Raw genomic sequence first — 21,610 nt, 5'->3', positions numbered from 1 at the left:
TGGAACATTCTTTATGAGTTACCCCGATTTATTTCTATCTACTCTCTTCTTATCTCTCCCAGTCCACAGCCCCTGGCAACCTCGCACAATCTCACACAATCTCACTAACTCTCTCAAGGTACCCCTGAGACTCCAGGGTGCCTACAGGCTCAGGACTCTGTAATATGGGGTGATTTTCCTCCCTAAATACCCATCTCCATCACCCCCAGCCCAGCATTCTGCAAGTGGCCCCCTGTGCTTCCTAAGAAGCACCCCTATGTACAATAGCCATGTATATGCAGGTGCTGTGCACACACTGTCCATTATCTCCCAGCCCCCATCCTGTTCGGCACACTATGTCCTCTCTCTTGCCATTCCACTCCCAGCATGCCACATGACAATTGTTTTCATTAAAAGAGACTTACATGAATTTTTTTAATCCTTGGAAATGTTTATACTACCTCCTGCAAGAAGTGGGGAATGGGCAATTTTGAGCGGTGCTTACATCCTCTAAGGTTATCTTCGAACTGTAAAAATTAAGGCATCTCTCTTGGAATGAGTGGAATGAGTCCTAAGTGTCAGCAATGAGCAAACTTGTCAGAGTAGTTTTGTCACCAGTAATAATGCTGACGTTTTATCTCTGTCTGACTCCTGTGTCTTATTTCTTAATTGACTCTGAACCCAGAGAAGGAAGAAGGTGAGATTCTTCCTCAAGCCTCAACAAGGAAAACAAATATTAAACAGATAGTAGATAAACTAAAAGTTAACCGCAAGCTGGGATGAGTGCCGTGGAATATAACTGAGTGAGTGAGAAAAGCCTCAATCCTCCTGGGTTTCTCCCCTACTCTCTCAGGACTACCACACTTCCTACACTTCTGACACCAGATTGGGGGGGGTCCCCCCACACCAAACATTTCTGTGACCCCAGCCGCGTGGTCTACAATTAACTCAAAAATGACACTATCTACCTGGAGATAGCATCAGACGCCTCAGGTGAAGGGCTCTGTCCCACACGACTGCCCCGCCCCCCAGCTTCAGATGCCCCTGGCTTCCAACCCATCAGCTGTAAATCAGTTCTCTCCTCCTCTAGTTCTATTAAGGCACATTAACAAATATAGAATCAAACTAGATACAAAGTAGCCAGGGAGCTTTCCACCGGCAATGCTGAGGCCACGGTCGTGTTCCTGCAAACGGACACACCCACCCCTAGCGTTGTGGGGCTCTGGCCGTGAGTATGAATGGAAGCCGATATCCCATGTCTCTAATAAGCTAAACGTTATGCATTAAGTTAAATATGTTCTACCTTCCTGTCAAAACAAATACACCTTCATGAAAATCCACAACTGCAAGGGGGCAAATATCAGACATCTGAATTTAATTATCACTGCACATGCCTGGGTCCTGTTGCCGGTCAAGTTTGGGTGAGTCATAACGTACAGACATATGTAATTTGCAAATTACACATGAATTCCTAAATATTTATTTTTCTTGTCTTAATTTCAGCAATGTCTCTAATTATGTTGTTTAATCATATTTTCCACAAAATTTCTGTTCTATTGATGGTCATGCCAAATGATGTGATTTTTCTTGAGTCATTGAAGTGCTTACATAATTTTTTAACTCTAATTTTGGGAAGATACTCTGCTGAGGCTGTAACAATTTGAATTGCCATGAAGTCCTTAAAGGCTTTTTGATTAATATTTTCTATTTTCTTATTGTGCCTTGTACCACGAATAATAAATTGCTTATGGAATGACTCTGAAAAACACAGCAACCGCTGGAGACATAGGGTCTTTCTCACTTAGATTCAAACGTGATAGAATAGGACTGTGTACGGTGACGTCCTTCCTAAGAGTACAGCATGGAAAGGAGAAAAAGAGAACTTTATTTTAGAGAAACCTGATGAACACTGCCTCAGCCGTGAGCGATCAAGGTCAACATCAACAGTGATGAGTCATATTGATCGTGTGTACCCTTGATACAATGTGATGAAGAGGGTCTTTACCTCTGGTCTTCCTCACAAAATGCATAACCTCAGTCTAGTCAAGTCCCAGTTGAGGGACATTCGACAAAATACTCTGCCAGTATCCCTCTAAATTGTCAATCTCATCAAAAGCAAAGGAGACCTGAGAAACTGCCACAGGCCAGAGGTTCCTAAGGAGACATGATTAAATGCAATGTGATATCCCTGGGTGGGATCCTGGAATGGGAAAAGGACATTAGGTAAGAAAATAAATAAATAAAATAAAATAAAATAAAATAAAATAAAATAAAATAAAATAAAAAAATAAATAAATAAAAATAAAAAGCCTAGGGAAAGCTGAATGAGGTACGGACTTTAGTTAATAATAGTGTATCAATACTGGCTCATTTGTTGTGACATATGCCCTTTAGGAATGTAGGATGTTACTAATAGGAGAAACTGGGCATGGAATATATTGGAACTCTGCTATCTTTGCAACTTCTCTGTAAAATTTAAAACTATTCTAAGGCTAAAGGTTTATATATATATATATATATATATATATGATATATCCATATATCATATATATTTATTTTAATGTGATAGAATATGTCAGAAGGACAAAATGGCCTCAGATGAGGTCTCCTAGCAGGAAAGGAGAAGCTAAGAAGACACTCACCATAGAAAAGATGATGGCACAATCATCCCAGGGCTCAGACCGTCCTAGGAGAAACCTGTCTGGGCACAATAGGCAGTGATTCATCTTGTCTCAGCCATCCTGCTGTCATGGACATACTTTGCCGGAAGTAGCCATGTGTATGTCACCAAGAGCCATCCATAAGCCTGGGAACCTCAGGCCATTTTCGCTATGAGCCACCTTGACGGATTCAGACTGAGTGAAGGAGCTTCCTCCTCCCACCCAGAGCGGGGCCATATCTAGCAAGGACCACAAGGGGGCGCGTGAGGCCAGGAAGAGCCCCAGATGGAGCCCTGGAAGGGGATGTGGAAAGTACCAGCCACAGGACAACCACGCTTTTGATTTTTCAGGTCAGGGTAAGGATTGCCAGGCTGACCGAGAACACACTAGGTGTGCACGGCCAACGTCACAGCAGCGAATAAACTGCATTGCAACTCATTTTAATTTCTGAACTCTTGTGCCAGCCCCTTCACTAGTAGCAGACGATCCTTCCGGGAATGTTTACATCACAAAGTGACATCGAGGGGGAAGCTAGGCTTCCGTCTTGGCTGCTCATCTCCTCCCCTGTTCTCTCCGTCCAGCGATGGCTCTTAGCTCCCCCTGCTGACCCGGCCCACAGGTTGGCCCTGAGACACAGAAGATTCTGTGAGACCTCAGCCATGTATTTTATGGTTGTCCACCCCTCTGTTCCCTGCAACCAGCCTGCTGGTGTCCCACTTTCCCTCTGCCCAGGTACATGAGAGCATTCAGATCCCCTCCGCACCCGCAACCACACTCTGGACCCTCCTGTGAATAGACGTGCCATGTCCCCATTTTCACGGCTTCTCCATGCCTAGTGGTATGAGGAGAAATCTATAGGGTTGGTGGCCTCCGAGAATTCATATATTAAGCCCTCCCCACCTACATGATGGCATTAGGAGGTGGGGCCTTTGGGATGTGACTAGGTTTGGATGAGGTCAAGAGAACAGAGCCCTCATAAAGGGGATTGGTGCCTGGTAAGGATCCCCAGAGAGCTTCCTCCCTCTCTGCGCAGCCATGCATGGATCCCATGAGAAGGCAGCAGTCTGCAACTCGGAAGAGAGAACCCACCTCAGCTGGCCCCCTGATCTCAGACTTCCAGCCTCCAGAACGGTGGGAAATAATCAATTTCTGTTGTTGATGAGTGTTCCAGACTAAGGTATCTTGTTATGGCAGCCCAGACAGACTAAGATAGTATCTCAAAAGGCCCAGGCAGAAAACGAGGCACAAAATGTCTTTATTTGGAACCCTCCAATGCAAGGAATTTTTCTCCTGTCCCGGACATTCCTCATGACAGCCGACAGCCCATCCCCCTCAGGCACACATACAACCCCATGACGGATCTGCGGATCTGCGTGGGGAGAGGCAGGGTGGGGTCACGCAGAACACCCCTCCTCTCCTCAGGGCAGCTCATCAGCTCTGCTGTGGCAGATAGGGGCTCCTTTTACCTCTCTCTTCCCTCCTATTCCTGGAACAGAAAATAAATTCTTTTCTCTGTGCCACATCAAAATCCAGCCTGCCTTACATTAGAGTGATAGGAATCATGAACTTGGCATCTTTGTCTCACCCTGTAAATTGTTCCCACAGCTACCAAACAAAGAAGAAGGACAGCTATTTTTGGCATGTGAAAAAAATGGGGCCTCAATTAATACTTTAAAAGACTCTTAACCACACCGGCTTTCAAGAAAAGAATGCTAGAAAAAGGAAATGGTTTTAGGCTAATGAGGGCAGGTAAGAGGTTAGAATCACTGTACTTTAAACATTTAAGAAGTGGGCACCTGGGTGGCTCAGTCGCTTAAGCGTCCAACTTCAGCTCTGGTCATGATCTCACCATTCGTGAGTTAGAGCCTCACATCAGTCTCTGTGCTGACAGCTCAGAGCCTGGAGCTTGCTTGGGAATCTGTGTCTCCCTCTCTCTCTGCCCCTCCCCCGCTTGCGCTCTGTCTCTCTCTGTCTCTTAAATCCTGCTTTGCCAAATCATGGCCTGGGTTGGGGACTGGGCCGGGGCGTGTGGAGGCAGGGTGGGTGGCCATGGAAGTGAAGACTGTCTGAAGGCAGCGAGCAGAAGCTCATACATGCCCCGTGGGGCATGGCAATGAGCATGAGCAGGGCAATGCTCAGGAGAGATCCAGCAGCCACCCATCTGCAGAGTGTGATCACTTCAGGTTTGTCATAGCCTATGTGTAGCTGACTCCAAAGTAGCAAGACTTGCATTGCTTAATGTGCCCACATCTACAACCCTTGTGGAAAACGAGTTAGTGACTGATCTTAATACATAGCCTATGGCCCAGTGCAAGGGTGCACAATGCTGAACCCTTTCTCAAAAAGAGCTGCTTGCAAAGGGCAACCTTGGTCCATCATGAATTCATGTGGAGGCTATGCTTCTCCCAAGCTGGCCCCGGCCAATGGCTGAGCACACGGGGGACTTGAGTCAGGCCACTTCTGCCCAAACACAGGCGCATCAGCTTTTGCCCCAGGTGTCCAGTCAACTGAGACTTCCTCAGGACCCCTCTGACCCAGTCACTTCCATCCCTCCCTTCACCGGTGTTGGCTCTGCATCATGGCCGGAGGGCTTGCCCTAACACTCCTGCTCCCTCCCTAACTTATCCTTCGCAAGATTCTCCCCCTCCGCCTACATCTGCTTCTCAGAGACACAAGCTGACTGAGTAATTTCACTCTTATAAAAAGGGAATTCTTAATTTAAAATAAGACCCGACAAAAAAATTTATCAAAGCATTATTTATAATGAGGGGGACAGGGGAAGAGGGTGAAAACAACTTGAATATTCAACCTCAAGGGGCCCCTGGGTGGCACAGTCAATTAAGTGTCCAACTCTTATCTCAGCTCAGGTCATGATCTCACAGTTCCTGGGATGTGGCATTGAGCCCCCTTGTTGGACTCCGTGCTGACTGTGCAGCCTTCTTGGGATTCTCTCTCTCTCTCTCTCTCTCTTTCTCTCTCTCTCCCTCTCATTCTCTCTTTCTCAAAATAAATAAACTTAAAAAAAAATAAACCACAGAATAAAAGCTAAATACAGAACAGCCACTCAGGCAAACCATAGAGCCACTAAAATTGTTTCTGTGTTTATCTGTGTGAACGAAATCGCAGGTAGTACACCCTACCCATGAGCTTTCTTCAGAGTTCTTTGACCCCCTCTAATTGTCTACCCTGGTGCAGTGTGAAGCTTCCTGCAAGCCGCTTCCGGAGCAGGGGAGGGTGGATCCACATCTCCCTTTGCCCTTCCTGCTCTCAGTCTCTGTCTCCTTGGTGTTCTGTCTCTGCCTGGCTATATATCAGTCAGGATTCAATTAGAGAAGCAGATTTCAAATGTGGGTATTTACATATATATACATACTTGCTACAGAGGTGTGATCTTACACAATTGTGGGAGTTGATTAAATACTCCGCCTTTGCATCTGATATTAGAATTTGAAGTCCACAAGGCAGAAAAGCTGGAAGGGAAGATGGAGTAAGGTGTGGAGAGGATGTAGGGGAGCCCACATGAATGAGCCAGGGTCCACAATGGCAGGCTAAGCCCACACCAGTTCTTGTGGCCGCTGACTTTGATAATTGCTCTGGGCTGAACTGCGTTATCCCCAAACTCACACGTTGAAGTCCTCACTCCCACACGATGGTTAATGTCATGTATCAACGTGACTGGGATGCAGGGTGCCCAGATTAAATATTATATGGATGGGTCTACAGGTTGCTTCCAGATGAGATTAGCATTTGAATGGGTAGACTCAGCAAAGTAGATGGACCCCCCCCCCAGTGTGAGTGGGCATCATCCAATCAGCTGAGGGCCTGAGCAGGACAAAAAGTGGAAGAAGAGATGAATTCTCTGCCTGCTTGAGCTGGAACATCAGTCTCTTCCTGCCCTTGAACTGAGATTTACCCCATGCTTTCCCCTAGTTCGCAGGCCTTTAGACTCAGACTATAATGACACTCTTATCTTTTCTGTATTCTCCAGCTTCCAGGGGACAGATCCTGGAACTTCTCAGCCTCTATAATTGCATGAGCCTGATTCTTTATAATAAATCTCCTTTTATACATATAAATTATTATATATATAATATGAATAATATAAAAATGTATCTTATATAATTATAATTAATATAGCATAAATAGGATATATCTATAAGCAGATATTATTAATATTACTATTAATGTAGACACATGTATCTATAATACATTTATATCTTACTTATGTATTTTGGGGGCTCTTATTGGTTCCGTTTTTCCAGAGAACCCTGACGAATACTCCCCAGTGCCTTAGCATGTGACTATATTTGGAGATAGTTGCTTTAATAAGATAAGTAAGTTAAAATTACTTAGTAGGGTGGGCCATGATTTAATATGGCTGGTGTCCCTTTAAGAAGAGGAAATTAGAATTCAAACACACACACACACACCAAGGGAATGTGATATGAAGACACAGAGAGAAGATGCCACCTACAAGCCAAGGAGAGAGGCTTAGAAGAAACCAACCCAGCCACCACCTTGGTCTCAGACTCATCACCTCAGAACTGTGGGAAAATACACTCCCGTTGGCTCGGCTACCGGGTCTGCGGTATTTCCTTATGGCAGCCCCAGCAAACTAATACAACGACAGGGGCGTCCCACAGAAGCCACGGCCCTTCCCCATGAAACTTCATACATCCGGGAGTCAGAGATGCTGAAGGAGGGTTCAAGGAGATTAGAGCAGTTGCACACCCAGCGGCTGCTTCACACCAACAGGGTGACCAGAAACCTCCCCTGACCAGAAAAACCCAGGAAAAGGGATTCTAGAGAAAGCAGTTCAGCCCAGACAAGTAGGCATGCTACAAAGCCAACATAGTCACCCAAAACGAAATGTAGCCCCATTTCCATTGCAACAGGGGTTCTCAGCTGAGTTTGCCACCATGGGATATTTGGCAATGTCTAGAGATACTTTGAGCTGTCATAAATGGAAGGTGGGCTGCCAGTGGCCTCTAGCTGGTAGAGGTCAAGGATGCCACTAAGCACTCTTCAATGCACAGGGACTGCATGACAAAGAATTATCCAGCCCCAAAATGTCAGTGGTCCCCAGGTTGAGAAGCCTGGCATTGCATCAACAAATCCTTCACACTGAGGATTCAAAATTTTAGCAGATGTAATGCAAATGAGCTGGGGACAGGGACATTGCACAGTGTCCAGCAGTGACCATCACCTCTCTGTCCCCCTCTCTCCCTCCGTCAGCTCTCCACTCCCACCTCCCACACCTCCTGGGAGCTCCACCTTGCCAAGTAGCTTTCTCCTTCTCTGAAATTTTTACATCATCCAATGTCCTGGAACTCAGGATCCCATCTTACAGCCCAAGGAATTATCAGAATGTTTTTTTTTAAATACCATGACATCTTCCCCAAAGGGAAATTCGAATGCAGAGAGGGAAGATACAAAAATTTTCTCCACCTTGAAATATATATATGAGTGTACTCAAATACTCAGACCAAAATTTAAAAAAAAAAAATCTGAAGGTGTATAACACAAAATGTTACTAAGGCTTAATTCGGAAATTGCAATTTGATTTGCTTTCCCTTTTTGCTTATCTATACTTTCCATTTCTCCCACACTGAAGAGACATGTTTATTAAAGGAAAAGATTATGTCTATGGGGGTGATATAGAACAATTCTTACAAAATAATACCAAATGAATCAAGTCTCAAATTTAGTTTTACATACTATGTGACTCTATTCTTAAAGTATAGGGGGAAACCGAAGGGGAATAGGGAGGATCAAAAAGAACAAATGACTAGAAAGAAACAAAACCAAATCAGAAATGATTTTGTTTTTCTCTGTTGTTGCCTTTCCTAATTTTTAAAAATTAACCCAATATAATACCCAGTATAACCCTCTGGCCTACAATGTGGGTGAGCCCTTCAAATATGATGGGTGTCCCTTCCATGATTAAGTTACATTATATGACAGAAGTGAAGAGAGTTTTACAAATATCAGGTCCCTAATCAACTGACTTTGAGTTCATCAAAAGGAAGATTATCCTGAGAGGACCTGACCGAATCAGGTAAGCCTTTAAAAATGCTTATTTATTTATTGAGAGAGAGAGAGAGAGAGCGCACAAGCGGGGGAGGAGCAGAGAGAAAGGAAAAGAGGAAGAATCCCAAGCAGGCTCCACAGAGCCTGACATGGGGCTAGATCTCACGAACCATGAGATCATGACTCTGAGCTGAAGTCAAGAGCTGGGCACTTAACTGACTGAACCACCCAGATGCCCCAGGAAGCCTTTTAAAGGAGGTTTTACAGGCCAGAGATAGGAAGCAATAGACTCTCCTGCTGGCCTTGAAGAAGCAATTTGTTATTGCTATGAATTTTACATCTGCAAGGAAATGAATTCTGCCAGTATTCACATGGGCTTGGAGGAGGGCCCCAGGTCTCAAACACCTTAGTTGCAGCCTGTGAGACCCTGAGCAGAGGGTTCATTTCCACCGTGCTGAGACTCCTAAAACATGGAAACTATGGGATAATAAATGTCTGTTTTAAGCTGCTTAATTTGTCATAACTTGTTAAGCACCAACAGAACATGAATAGATCCAACTAGGCTTTCAGTAGAAAAATGCATTTTAATAAATAAACCATAGGGGTACCTGGGTGGCTCAGTCAGTTGAGTGTCTGACTCTTGGTTTCGGTTTCGTTCAGGATCTCGAGGTTTGTGGCTTTGAACGCCACAGTGCAGAGCCTGCTTGGGATTCTCTCTGTCCCAAAATAAATAAATAAACTTAAAGAAAAAATAAATAAGTAAGACATAGAATGGAAAGAGAGATCTGGGTCTGTATCATCACCATTAACTACCTATGATCTTAAACAAGTCACTTCTTAAGGTGTGAGGTTTTAAATAAGTAATAAGAGACAAAGGCTTGAAAATCCTATGATTCTAAATCTTGCCACAATCAGCTCTCAGTTACTGTGCTTTTCTCCTCTTGCTTATGATGGAGTCTTGTAGTTCTAAAGATAGGTAACCTGTTAGTAAGGCTGTCAAAATCTTTTGATAATAAAGAGATGCTCTTTATAGCAGTATTTGTTCTTCAAAATATGGCACTTGCCTTACTACAACCCAATTGTAATTTCAGAATAAAAATAGATAGCAAAATGCTTAAGATCAAGTATACACAAACTAAAATGGCACAAAGGAGTATTTTATGAAAAGGAGAAAGCCCAACAAAAGAAGGATTCAACTGGAAGTGTGCTTCTTAGAATTTAGAATTGGATTTTGAAAAGGAAGAGAATTAGAAAATAAAAGCAAGCAGCCCAACCTGAAGAAAGGAGAAAGCAGGATTAAACAAGCAGGTAAAACCGCATCTGAAACAGAATATATGTTTCTACAGACTGAACTGTGTTCCCCCTCCCAGATTCATATGTGATGGTATTTGGAGATGGGGATCGCCTCCTTTGGGAGATTCGGTTCAGATGGGTCATGAGGGTGGCGCCTTCCACTGGGATTACTGTCCTCATAAAAAGAGACACCAGAACCTGACAGCGTGCTCAGTCTCCCTTATGGCCACATGAGGACATAGCAAAAGGCACCTGTCTGCAAGAAAGCTCTCACCGGAGCCTGACCACAGCAGCACCCTGATCTCAGACCTCCAGCCTTCAGAACTATGAGAAATAAATTTCTGTTCTCTAAGCCACTGGTCTGGGGTATTTTCTTACAGCAGCCTTAGCTGAGTAATACATATGTATTAGGGGAAAGGGAAAAATAGGATTGGAGATGTAGAGGAGAGAAGGGAAAAAGATGTTTGGTGGCCATGCAGAGAGTTTGAATTCATTACCCAAGGTTATAAGAAGTCCTTGTGACTTCCTGAGCCGGAGAGATGGAGGAAAATGAGTCTGATGATGATCTCATCAGCAAGTTTATGTGATATGAAGTTATGAGGGCTATGATTAGGATGGTGACCGTGCAAAAGATTGGAAGCAGAACTTCCAAGAAACATTAAACGACATGAATTGCCAGGACTTCAAAATAAATTTAATTATTATTAAATAATGAACTCATTCCTTAAGCTCAACAAATGAGAAATTCTGATAAGGAACATGGTGGGCATCTGGCTAATTAATGAGGAATTGACAAAGGAACCTGGCCCTCTTTAACAGAGGCACCTATCTCCCATGCTCACCAGCAAGCCTCTCAGTTTTCTGGAGAATCAATAAAAAATTGAAAAGGTTGTTTGATCTTTAATTGGACTACTGAAGAACAGAATACTCAGGCTGACCTCTTTCTTAGGTGCCCCTAATCAGTGCTAAAAAAATTGCTAGGGGTGCCTGGGTGGCTCAGTTGGTTAAGCGTCTGACTCTTGATTTTTGGCTCAGGTCATGATCTCACGGTTTATGAGTTTGAGCCCCAAGTCAGGTTCTGTCTGCACTGACAGTGTGGAGCCTACTTAGGATTCTCTCTCTCTCTCCCCTTCTCTCCCTCTCTCTCTACCCCTCCTATGCTCACTCACACTCGTGCACTCCTACTCTCCTTCTCTCTCTCAAAATAAATATTTTTTTTCAAATTTGTTAAAAATGCTCACTGTTTTGGGGTGCCTGGGTGGCTCAGTGGGTTAAGTGTGCAGCTACAGCTCTGGTGATGATCCCAAAGTCCGTGAGTTCAAGCCCTGCATCAGGCTCTGTGCTGACAGCTCAGAGCCTCGAGCCTGCTTCAGATTCTGTGTCTCCCTCTCTCTCTGCCACTACCCCCCTCACTCTCCTTCTCTCTCTCTCTAAAATAAATAAACATCAAAAAAAATTTTTAACTGAAAAAAAGCTTTACTTTTTTGGTCTTTTGTTGTTAGAGTGCTTTCTTATTTTATTGCTTTTAATCCTCATGACAGCTCTGAGAGGTAAACCAAAGTAAAATAATCCTGATTTTGTAGATTAAGAAACTGAGCCTCAGGAATATTATATAACTTTCCAAGGTTTCCGTAGCTGAACTGCTGAGTTGGCACATGTCACAAATCAGAGTAGTGCCCAGGTCTGTTCCACAATATGGCTTTATCTTTTATTTATTTTTTGGTAGCACATGAGACTGCTCATTTAAGTGCATTTTTTATTTTTATTTTTATTTTTTTGAGAGAGAGATCACATGTGAGAGAGGGAGGGGCAGAAAGAGAATCCCAAGCAGGCTCCATGCTGGGCATGGGGCTCGATCTCACAACATGATCTCATGAGATCATGACCTGAGCCAAAATCAAGAGTTGAACACTTAACTGACTGAGGCACCCCACATTCATTTTTTAATACCTTTTTTTTCAAAATGAAGTACAGGCATACCTCAGCTTCGGTTCTGGCACACTGCAATAAAGCCAATTTTACAAAAAAAAGCAAACATTGCAAAAAACTGAGTCAAATGAATTTTTGGTTTCCCAGTGCATATAAATTATGTTTACACTATAGCCTATTAAGTGTGCAACAGCATATGTTGTAAAAAAATGTACATACCTTAGTTTAAAAATATGGCTAAAAGATGCTAACTACCCTTCCCTGAGCTTTCGATGTTAATCACTGACCACAGATCACTGTAACAAATATAATAGGCACATTGTGAGTGCCCAATGGAAAAGTTTGAAATATTTCGAGAATTACCAAAATGTGACACAGAGCAGATGCTGTTGGAAAAATGATGCCAATAAACTTGATCCATGCCAGTTGCCACAAGCCTTCACCTTTTTAAAAAAATCCAATACCCGTGAAACACACAAAAAAATAAGGTATGCCTTATTAATAGTTTCTTTCCTATTGTCGCCTATTACCAATTTCCACAAACATAGTGACTTAAAACCACACAAATTTATTATCTTACAGTTCTGAATATCAGAAGTCCAAAAATGGGCCTTCCAAGGCCAAAATCAAGAAGTGGGCAGGGCTGTGTTTCTTCCGGAGGCTCCAGGGGATAATCCACTCTTTGCTGTTTCTATATTCTAAAGTATGTCTGCATTCTTTGGCTCATGGACCTCTTTCAAAACTAGCATCTCTTCTCTCTTTGACTCTGGCCCTCCTGTCTCCTTCCTGTAAGAATGTTTACAATTATATTATGACTATCCATACTCACTTAATTACATCAGCAAAGTCCGATGCCTTCAAAGGTAACAACGTATACACAGATTTGGGAATTAGGAACATCTTGGGGGGCGGTGCATTATTCTGCCTGCCACAAGGTATCATCTATATACATTAAAATGCGTTGATCTTAAGGGCATGGTTCTATGAGTTTTGACAGATGTATCTCTGTCACTTATGTGACCCGCAAGGTAATTAGACTATAGATGATTTCCGTTAACCAAAAGTTCCCTCTTGCTCCTTTCCTGGCCATTTTTCTCTTCCCACTCTAACTCCTAAGCAACTGCGAGTCTGAACTCTATCACTACAGGTTAGTTGTAACTGCTGTTGAGCTCCATAGGAATGGAATCATAAAGGATGTTGTCATTCATGTCTGTTTTCTTTTGCTCAGCATGTTTTTGAGATTCGTCCATGATATGCACGTATCAGTAATTCTCTCCTTTCTGCTGCCAAGTAATATTCCATTGTATGAATATATCACAGTTGGCTTATCCATTCACTACAAGGTGAACATTGTAAGTTATTCTGAGATCTTCCCTATCATGAATTTAGCTACGATTAACATTATTTCATGAAACATTTCATGAGCGTAAGATTTCATCTCTCTTGAGCAAGTACTTAACAACAGAAATGTTAAATTACAGTGTTGGTGTATGTTTACATGCACAAGAACAATGGTTAAAAAATTTACTCAGCAGATGTACCCTTTTCCAGCCCTATGAGTTCCAATTGCTCTACATCCTCATCAACATTAGTCATTGTTTAAAAGTTCAGCCATTTTAAGGGGAGTAAGAGATACTTTGTTGTGATCTGAACACCTTTTCATGTGCTTATCGTCTATTTATCTATTTTCTTTGCAGCGGTATGTTCAAATCTTTTCCATTTGTGTATGTTTTATTTTATTTGTATATTTATTATTGTATTTCTATTTATTACATTAATATATTCATAATATATGTTATATTTATGTTATTCATATTATGTAATTCATATTTATTTTATTTCTATGTTTATAGCCTGGATAGTTTTAAAAAATATATTCATTATGTGTTTACTATCGAGTTCTTAACACATTTTGGACACAAATTCCTTTTAAGATATATGCACTGAAAATATTTCCTCCTGTTATCTCTGTGGCTCATTCATTCATCTTCTAAAAGATTTTAATATATAGAAAGAGATAGATAGATATAGAAATGGGAGTGCCTGAATGGCTCAGTTGGTTAAGCATCCAACTCTTGTTTTTGGCTCAGGTCATGATCTCAGGTATGTGAGTTCAAGTCTCATATCAGGCTCTGCACTGTGCAGAGCCTGCTTGGGATTCTCTCCCTCCTTCTCTCTCTGCCCTCTCCTGCTCCCTCTTTCCCTCTCTTAAAATAAACAAACATATGCACACCTAAACATACATCTATACCTACGTACACACACACACACACACACACACAGACACACAGACACACACACACTTCCTAGCTCTGTCTGTTAAGAGATTTTAGAAACATTAACAACCCAGTAGTAATGAATACTCCTAGAATATAAACACCATTCTCCACTGAAAGAAAACAGGTCTTCTTGGAGAAATAGCTGATTCCAGGGCTGGATCAAGGAAAGTAGAAAAATATAAATAGTGCAAAAATGTAAGAATGCTCTCAAAAAGATACAATAGTCAGTTTGAAGAAGCCCTCACTGGCTAAATCTGAGATAATCTGAACATCAAAATGATGATAGGTAGGATTATAAAGTATTGAATAAAAAATGGGTGAGTCTATAACAATGTAAATTAATCAATTACATGAAAAAATAAATAAGAAAAATCTCTGCCTACACTAGAAAGCTAATAATAAATGTAGAAAGAATGATAGAATTAGAAAACCACCATTTGGCAGCTGTCATAGCAATTATTGATTCAGGCAAGAATCATGAATATACATGGTAAAACTAGTGGGTGAATGTTTAAGGAATAGTGAGATATTTGCAGAATTTCAAACTATCTTCTTCAAGATACATATCAACTGCAAAAGGTAAATACAATGGAAACACCTCCTTAACCAATTGATCAACATTATCATTGCCAGAATTCGGACTAACTAACAGCATTTGGCTCCTGACATGATTCACTAAGAGAATTCAGCAACATTTCTGTGGTGGTCTTCCCAAATGTACATAATCTGAATGTAATCATGACACAAATTGACATTAAGTTACATTCTATGAAATAACTTATTTATACACTTAAAAATTACTAGTAGCAAGAAGTTCAGGAACACACATCCCTTCAAGAACTCTTCCGGGTTAAAGGACACTAATGAGATGTGACAAACTGGATGCAAATGGCAACGTTGGGTTTTCTATTTTAGAAAGGACATCATTGTGGCAAGTCAGCACACTATGAATAAAGTCTGTAGATTAGATGATAGTATTGAACCAGTGTGAAGTTTCTAATTTTGATCACAGTTCTGTGGCTATGTTACAGAATTCCTTGTTTTCAGGAGCTACTAACATATTTAGGGATAAAGAAGCAACATGCTTGCAACTTATTCTCAGTTGTTTTAATTGTATACATTGTGCCAGTGTATACATTTTTCATGCATATGTGAAATATGTATTCATTATACATCTTAGTATATATGTAACACATATATTTCTTTCTGTTGCTGTTGTTAATGCAGACCTCCAAGTTGGATTTATGTGAAGTCAACATGGCATAGTTGGGAGCCTATTCAAAAATAGGAAATGATCAGGGTGCCTGGGTGGCTCAGTCAGTTAAGTGTCAGATTTCAGCTCACGTCATGATATCATGGTTTGTGAGTTCTAGCCCTGCATCTGGCTCTCTGCTGTCAGTGTGAAGTATGCTTCAGATTCTCTGTCTCCTTCTCTCTCTCCTTCTCTCTCTCTCAAAAATAAAAATAAGACATTAAAAAAAATTGTTTTAAGACTAGAAAATGATCAAAGGACACCTGGGTGGCTCAATCGGTTAAGCATATGGCTCTTGATTTGGCTCAGGTCATGATCTCACAGTATGTGAGTTCAAGCCCCTGTGTAGGACTCTGCAGTGACAGTGCAGAGCCTGTCTGGGATTCTTTCTCCCTCTCTCTCTGCCCCTCCCCCACTTGTGCATGCATGGGCTCCTCAAAATAAATAAACTTTTAAAAAACTTATTTTGCATTGTAAATGTTTTCTAAATTTACTACCGAGTGACTTCCATTTACAATAATATTATTTGAATACTCTGAGGACCCTTATTTGAAGATCTTTCTCTTTTACCATCTTAATTTTGTACTTACCGTCTCAATTTCTAACGAGTATATAAACTCGTGCTGAATCAAACTTTTGAGTACAATTGTTTTAATTGGTCACTTTATCATTATATCCCAACTATTAATAAAAAGGATTATGTGATTAGCTCATTCTCATGCAGGACGGGGGGAAGCTCCAGGCCACTATCCAAGCCACACTTCAAGAGAGCCAGTCTCAGAGTGATAAAAAGTAGCATTATGACTGCCCCTTACTATTGACCTAAAATCACTAAACCATCTGGCCCCAGTCGCTCTCTGATTTCCCCTGCTCCCTTTCTCCTGCCCTCCTTCATGTACTTCTGCAGCCACATAATTCCTTGCTATTCTTGGAGCATAAGAGACATGCTCTTGCATTAGAACCTTTATTGGGGTCGCTCCTTATTCCTGAAAGGCTCTTCATGCCCACAGTATTTTTAAAAAACTTTTTATTTTCTATTTGAAGGGTAATTAACATAAGTGCTATATTTATTTAAGATGTTACACAAATCAAAACCACAATGAGATATCACCTTACACCTATCACAATGGCTAGCTCCACTCCATGTCTTTATGGTTCATTCCTCCTAAGTCTCTGCTCAAATGTGAGCTAAACAGGGAAGTCTTCCCTGACCTCCCTGCTTTAAATGTAAATGGCAGTCCCCACTCACCCCCCAGAACCCTATTCCCCTTCCTCGCTTTATGTTTTTTCTCTATAGTACTTAGCACTTTCTAATAAATAATTTTTTATTTATTCTATTTCTCCCATGGCTAGAATGTACACTCTATGAATTTTGTCTGTTGTATTGATTGTTGAATCCTCAGCACCAAGAACCTGGTGTATCTGAACAGTCGGTGCTGAGAAAGAAAAAGAGGGGCCCTTGACAATCAGAAGCTGGCCTGACACACACAACCAGACCATGTTATTCTTCTATAGGACATCCACAATCTCAGAATACCAACCACAGACCAGTTATTCTGCAACTAAGATAAAATGAAACAAAACAAACCATTTCATGATTTTATCTAAGCACAGACAGAAACAAGTTCCCTGTGTCACCACAAAGTACCAAGCACTTCCTCTCTTGGCTAAAATAAGTAACTACTGTTTATTCACCAATGATTGCTTTATCCTCATTCTAATCTCTCCTTTAGGTAAGATTTACTGATTGATTTCTACCAAACCATAGAAATCTGGGGTACTTCTAACAGCATCCAATCTAGAACAAACCCAGATTCCCTAGATCCTCCCACCAATTACCCAACCAAAGTGCAAATCCTATAATAGGTTATTTCTAAAGCCCCCATGCACAGAGACATGCCATGCATGTGTTTCTCCTCGTTGCAGTAAGTACTAAACCTAATGTGTTCAACTACACTGTCGTCTTTAGCTGGAGGCATTGACTGTGCCCAGACAATATTTGTTGAATAAAGGAAGGAAGGAAGGAAGGAAGGAAGGAAGGAAGGAAGGAAGGAAAGAGGGAAGGAAGGAAAGGTTATCTTATGAATATTATGTTCTTAATACAACATTCACTGATTAAATACATTGCCATCTACTCAGTTAAGTAGTGTGAATTTAATGGGAGCTCTAAGCTGTTTATCTCCACCTTATGAGGTTCACTTAATCAAGTTCTTATTGAAATATTTTTTAATCCAGTTTTAATCCAGTCTCTCTCTCCAGAACTGGTAGTTAATAAATCTATGAAAAAATTAGACCAAAAGATGCCTGTCCATTCCTCCAGGGTATAAAGGTATTCCAGCCTTTCCTTTATCTGGTATGAATCAACACTACTTAGAAAGCATACACACCTCCAAAATAAATGTCACTTCAGGATGGAACTTGGTAGAGCCTGAACACGTGCACACACATACACACACACACGCACTCGCAGATACACACGCCACACCCTATTCATTCTATCAGCATCAGAGCTTAGGTATGTTGAACACTGTGCTCTGCAGTCGGGATCTACACTCTGACCTTTATGACAATTATAATCTTAAAAAGCTATAAGTACATTCAAAGCATATTTGATGATTAATTATGTGCCTACTATAAACAATCCTGGAATCATAGTTAATACAGTGAAGTAAAGAGCCTGTTGCCCATTTACTCAAGGAGCTCAGAATGTTTATGAGGAGACGCCAGGTTCCAAATCGTGATTTGGTGCAAGGATTTCAATTTTCATTTATCCATGAGAAATGAACACAAAAACAATGACTTGAATTTACCTCATCTATAGCAAAGAACGTACCTTCTTCTCTAAGCTCTAAGGGGAAAATATTCTGCTCCTTGTCTCTCCCTAATCCTCCCCTGGCAGATATGTTGGTTCAAGCACTGACAGCTTGTGTACATGGCCAACCAAATAGATGCCTAAGAATAGCACAGAAAGGATACACTTGAATAGAGTTAGTGACAATCATGGCATTCTTAGGAAAAGGGTCTGGGGGTTGTCTTATCATCCATAAGCAAAAAGCAAACTAGATTTATGACCTCAATACTTTCTGGAGATTCTCAATACATATTGATTGTTTGATTCATTTCAATGAAATAAGGTCACATCAGTGTCCTCTGCATGAAAAAGCGCTTATTATCTACCTCCATTGGGTCCTATGCTGTGTTGTAATGCCGAGCAAACAGGTTTTCTACAACTTGGAAATCTATGACAGTGACCCAGAATGCTGATATGGACAAGTTAAAAAGAGTACAGACAGCTGAGCAAATATTAAAGAAGTCTATGAATTAATAAATAATATTAACATTTTGTGTAAGTAGAGTGAGTACATAAGTTTAACTGGGAATGTTGGCAAGAAACTTGATGAATGTTTGCTTGGACTAGATAAGGCCATGGAGAATTCACAACCTTTTCACTAATTAATCATCATGCAGTCTAGCAGGCCAATAACATCTGGCTTTCCCACACCAGTATTCCCCCACTAGACCTGTTTAGGAGAATTGGAATTTCCCCACAAAGTCAAGGTCCTGTGAGCATTCTCAGAAGACGTCAATTATTCGTTGTTGGCTGAAGACAGTGTAACTCTAGCACTCTAAACCATTTTCAAATTAAGGGAATAGAACTAGTTTTATTAGTCTTAATAAAAACTAATATTTTTGTTTCCTTCTTTGTTTCAACCAAGCAATCAATCAGAAATAATATTTGTAGAACATTCTGTAATTAAAGAAATACTTTTTTCCTGCATATCTCTTTTGAGATATGAACCTCACAACAGACCTAGTGAAAAAGACGTTATTAATATACTCACTTTACAGAGCTGCAGAGGAGTGAAGTAAATTTCCTTATACTAGGAGTGCAAATGCTCCTTGATATTTCCCTGTAAAATATTTTAAGATTGAACTTATAATAGATAGCAAGTATGTTGAAGATCTCACTATTAAAATACTTTATAAGTAAGGTGGACTATCAATCAACAAAAATTAGTTAGTGGCAAGTCCAAAGCTATATACCCATGCACAGAATTACATAATTGTCTTTGGCCTCAGAAAGTTTACATCCCATTTAAAAGGCAAGTTTGTGAATGTTCTGTGTACCCTTAGAGACATAAAGAATAATGAGAACTGGCCTGGTCAGAGAAGGCTCAGCCAAGATGAAATCCAAGTGAAAGTGGGAAGGATGCCATGGCTGCGGGTAAGAAGAAGGAAGGACAGTGGGGAGAGAATAAAGGAACCATGACAAGGCAAGAGTGTGTTCATGTGGAAACCGGGGAAGTGGGAAATGTCCTCATGCATGTAGCCCAGGACCTTCAATATAAGAAGCACTTAGGAAAGAAGAAGATAAAAAGGGAAGCTGAGTCTCAGGCAGTGAACAGTCATTCCCTAATCTATCAAACAGATAATCCCTGCTTCTTTTGTAGAGGGCAGAAAAATTTCTTCACAGTATTTCCTCAAGAAAATAAAACTGTCAGCACAAGTTCCTATTTTGTCAGGAGAAATTCTAGTATTTTTTGATTCAATGACAAAGGCAGTCATTGAAAATTTTTGAGCAGGAATTTTAATTTAATTTCAATTGAATCGATATTGAATTTTGAAAGGAAAATGAATCTGGCCATATGAGGCTTAGGTAAGAGTCAAGAGAAAATGATGTTGGTGAATACAGCTAGAACTCAGGAGCATCATGCAGGTAAGAAAATGAGACCCAGGAGGGAAGTTTTGAATGAGAAAGAGAAAAGCACTCGCATAAAAGAGTAATTACATAGCTCAAATTATTAGGATGCAATGATCGATAAAATGAAAAAGGGAGGAAAATACACCAGATTTTACTCTATGATTTAAAATCAGAGGAACTCTGAGGAAACACTGTTAGTGACAAAAACAGAGCTGAGTGCCAAGGAGGTAGTAGTGGAATAGTAATTGGTCAATATTTTTCCTTCATCCCCTCCGATGTGAATGCAGAACAGCAGTTAGCTTTTTTGTTTTTTGCTTTCCAGCAGTGAGCTTTTTATCCTTGTCCTGGAAGATGGAAGAAATGTCTCAGGTGTTAAGATATGTGGCCAGTGTGGACGTCTCCAGAACCCTGACCTCAAACTGAGCTCAACTCAGTGCCAGGACTGAGTTGACAGTGGGTGGACTCTAGGGAAAACAAACTGACACAATTAGATGAAAGGGCAAGAACACCAAGCTACTGCCCTGCTACCCAGTGGGAGCATGCCTGAAGTCAGTACTTAATATAGAGGACTATTTCATTTTCTGCAATGCAATTCACCATCACCTTTATCTCCAAATACATCAACCCTGCCTCCCGAACTTCGTCAATGAAGAAGAGAACAGTGTAACTTACAAAGATTACACTGTACAAAGAAAGGGATAAGGACACGTGTGTGAAAGGGTTTTTGCAAAGGCTGTTGGTGCGTCTTCCAGATAATTATTATCTGGTGGCCCTCCTAAAAATAAACACTAGCATTGAAATGATCTGCACTGAATGGGGTTTTATCCTTTTGTTTTGTTAGGGAAAGGAGGGCAGGTAGTGAGTTCTATCCTAGTTTCTGTATATACGGCACTGTTTTATTTAATTTCAGAAAAAACCCTCGAACTCAGTCTAGCTGTTATATTTTTCCTCGGTGTTGATATCACTACGTCCAATTCAAATTTTCTAAATAAAACAAAGAGGAATAAGAGCTTAATACATTACAAACTCTTAACCTTACAATGTGTGTTGCCTCATATATATTTTGGCTCAAAAAAAAAGGGGCTGTGGGTTCGTGGCCTTGAGTTAACGTCTGCCCCAGATGTTAGTTAAGTAAGTTCTCTCAACTTCAACAGCCACCTGCACTTTTAAATCTTACCCCACAGCGGACTACGTTTTGCAAGAGCACACGTCGAGAGAAGCCCATGAAGTGCATTGCGGGAATTGTAGTCCTGGGTCACTTTCTTTTCTTCCCGGCCCTGGACCCACGCTCCGATTCCGGGAGGGTTGAACCCAGGATCTACCAATTAGCTGGGGCCATGTCGATGAGGCCGTGGTCCTACCGGGAAAGCCCGTGTGGGAACCTCGCAAAATGATTGGTCAATGCATGACCCCGGGGGCGGGGCAACAAAGTGGGCGGGAAGACTGCGACGATTGGGCACGGAGCCCGCGGCGGCGGGCGGGGATT

At 41.2% G+C, this 21,610-nt stretch overlaps 1 long non-coding RNA gene across 1 annotated transcript; it reads right to left on the bottom strand.

Moving 5' to 3' along the window:
• Nucleotides 1-12,439: 12,439 nt before the first annotated feature.
• LOC120248614 lies at nucleotides 12,440-21,403 on the bottom strand. Its single transcript, XR_005532622.1, has 4 exons — nucleotides 21,302-21,403; nucleotides 19,265-19,333; nucleotides 18,256-18,374; nucleotides 12,440-12,677 (listed from the first exon to the last, which is right to left on the bottom strand). It is a non-coding gene; the product is annotated as an uncharacterized LOC120248614 (long non-coding RNA).
• Between the last annotated feature and the right edge of the window lie 207 nt (nucleotides 21,404-21,610).

The sequence above is a fragment of the Hyaena hyaena genome, unplaced genomic scaffold (genome assembly GCF_003009895.1).
Source record: "Hyaena hyaena isolate Hyena2069 unplaced genomic scaffold, ASM300989v1 scaffold_597, whole genome shotgun sequence".
Lineage (NCBI taxonomy): Eukaryota > Metazoa > Chordata > Mammalia > Carnivora > Hyaenidae > Hyaena > Hyaena hyaena.
Note: the sequence above shows the minus strand (reverse complement) of the source record. Positions and strands in the feature narration are given on the sequence as shown.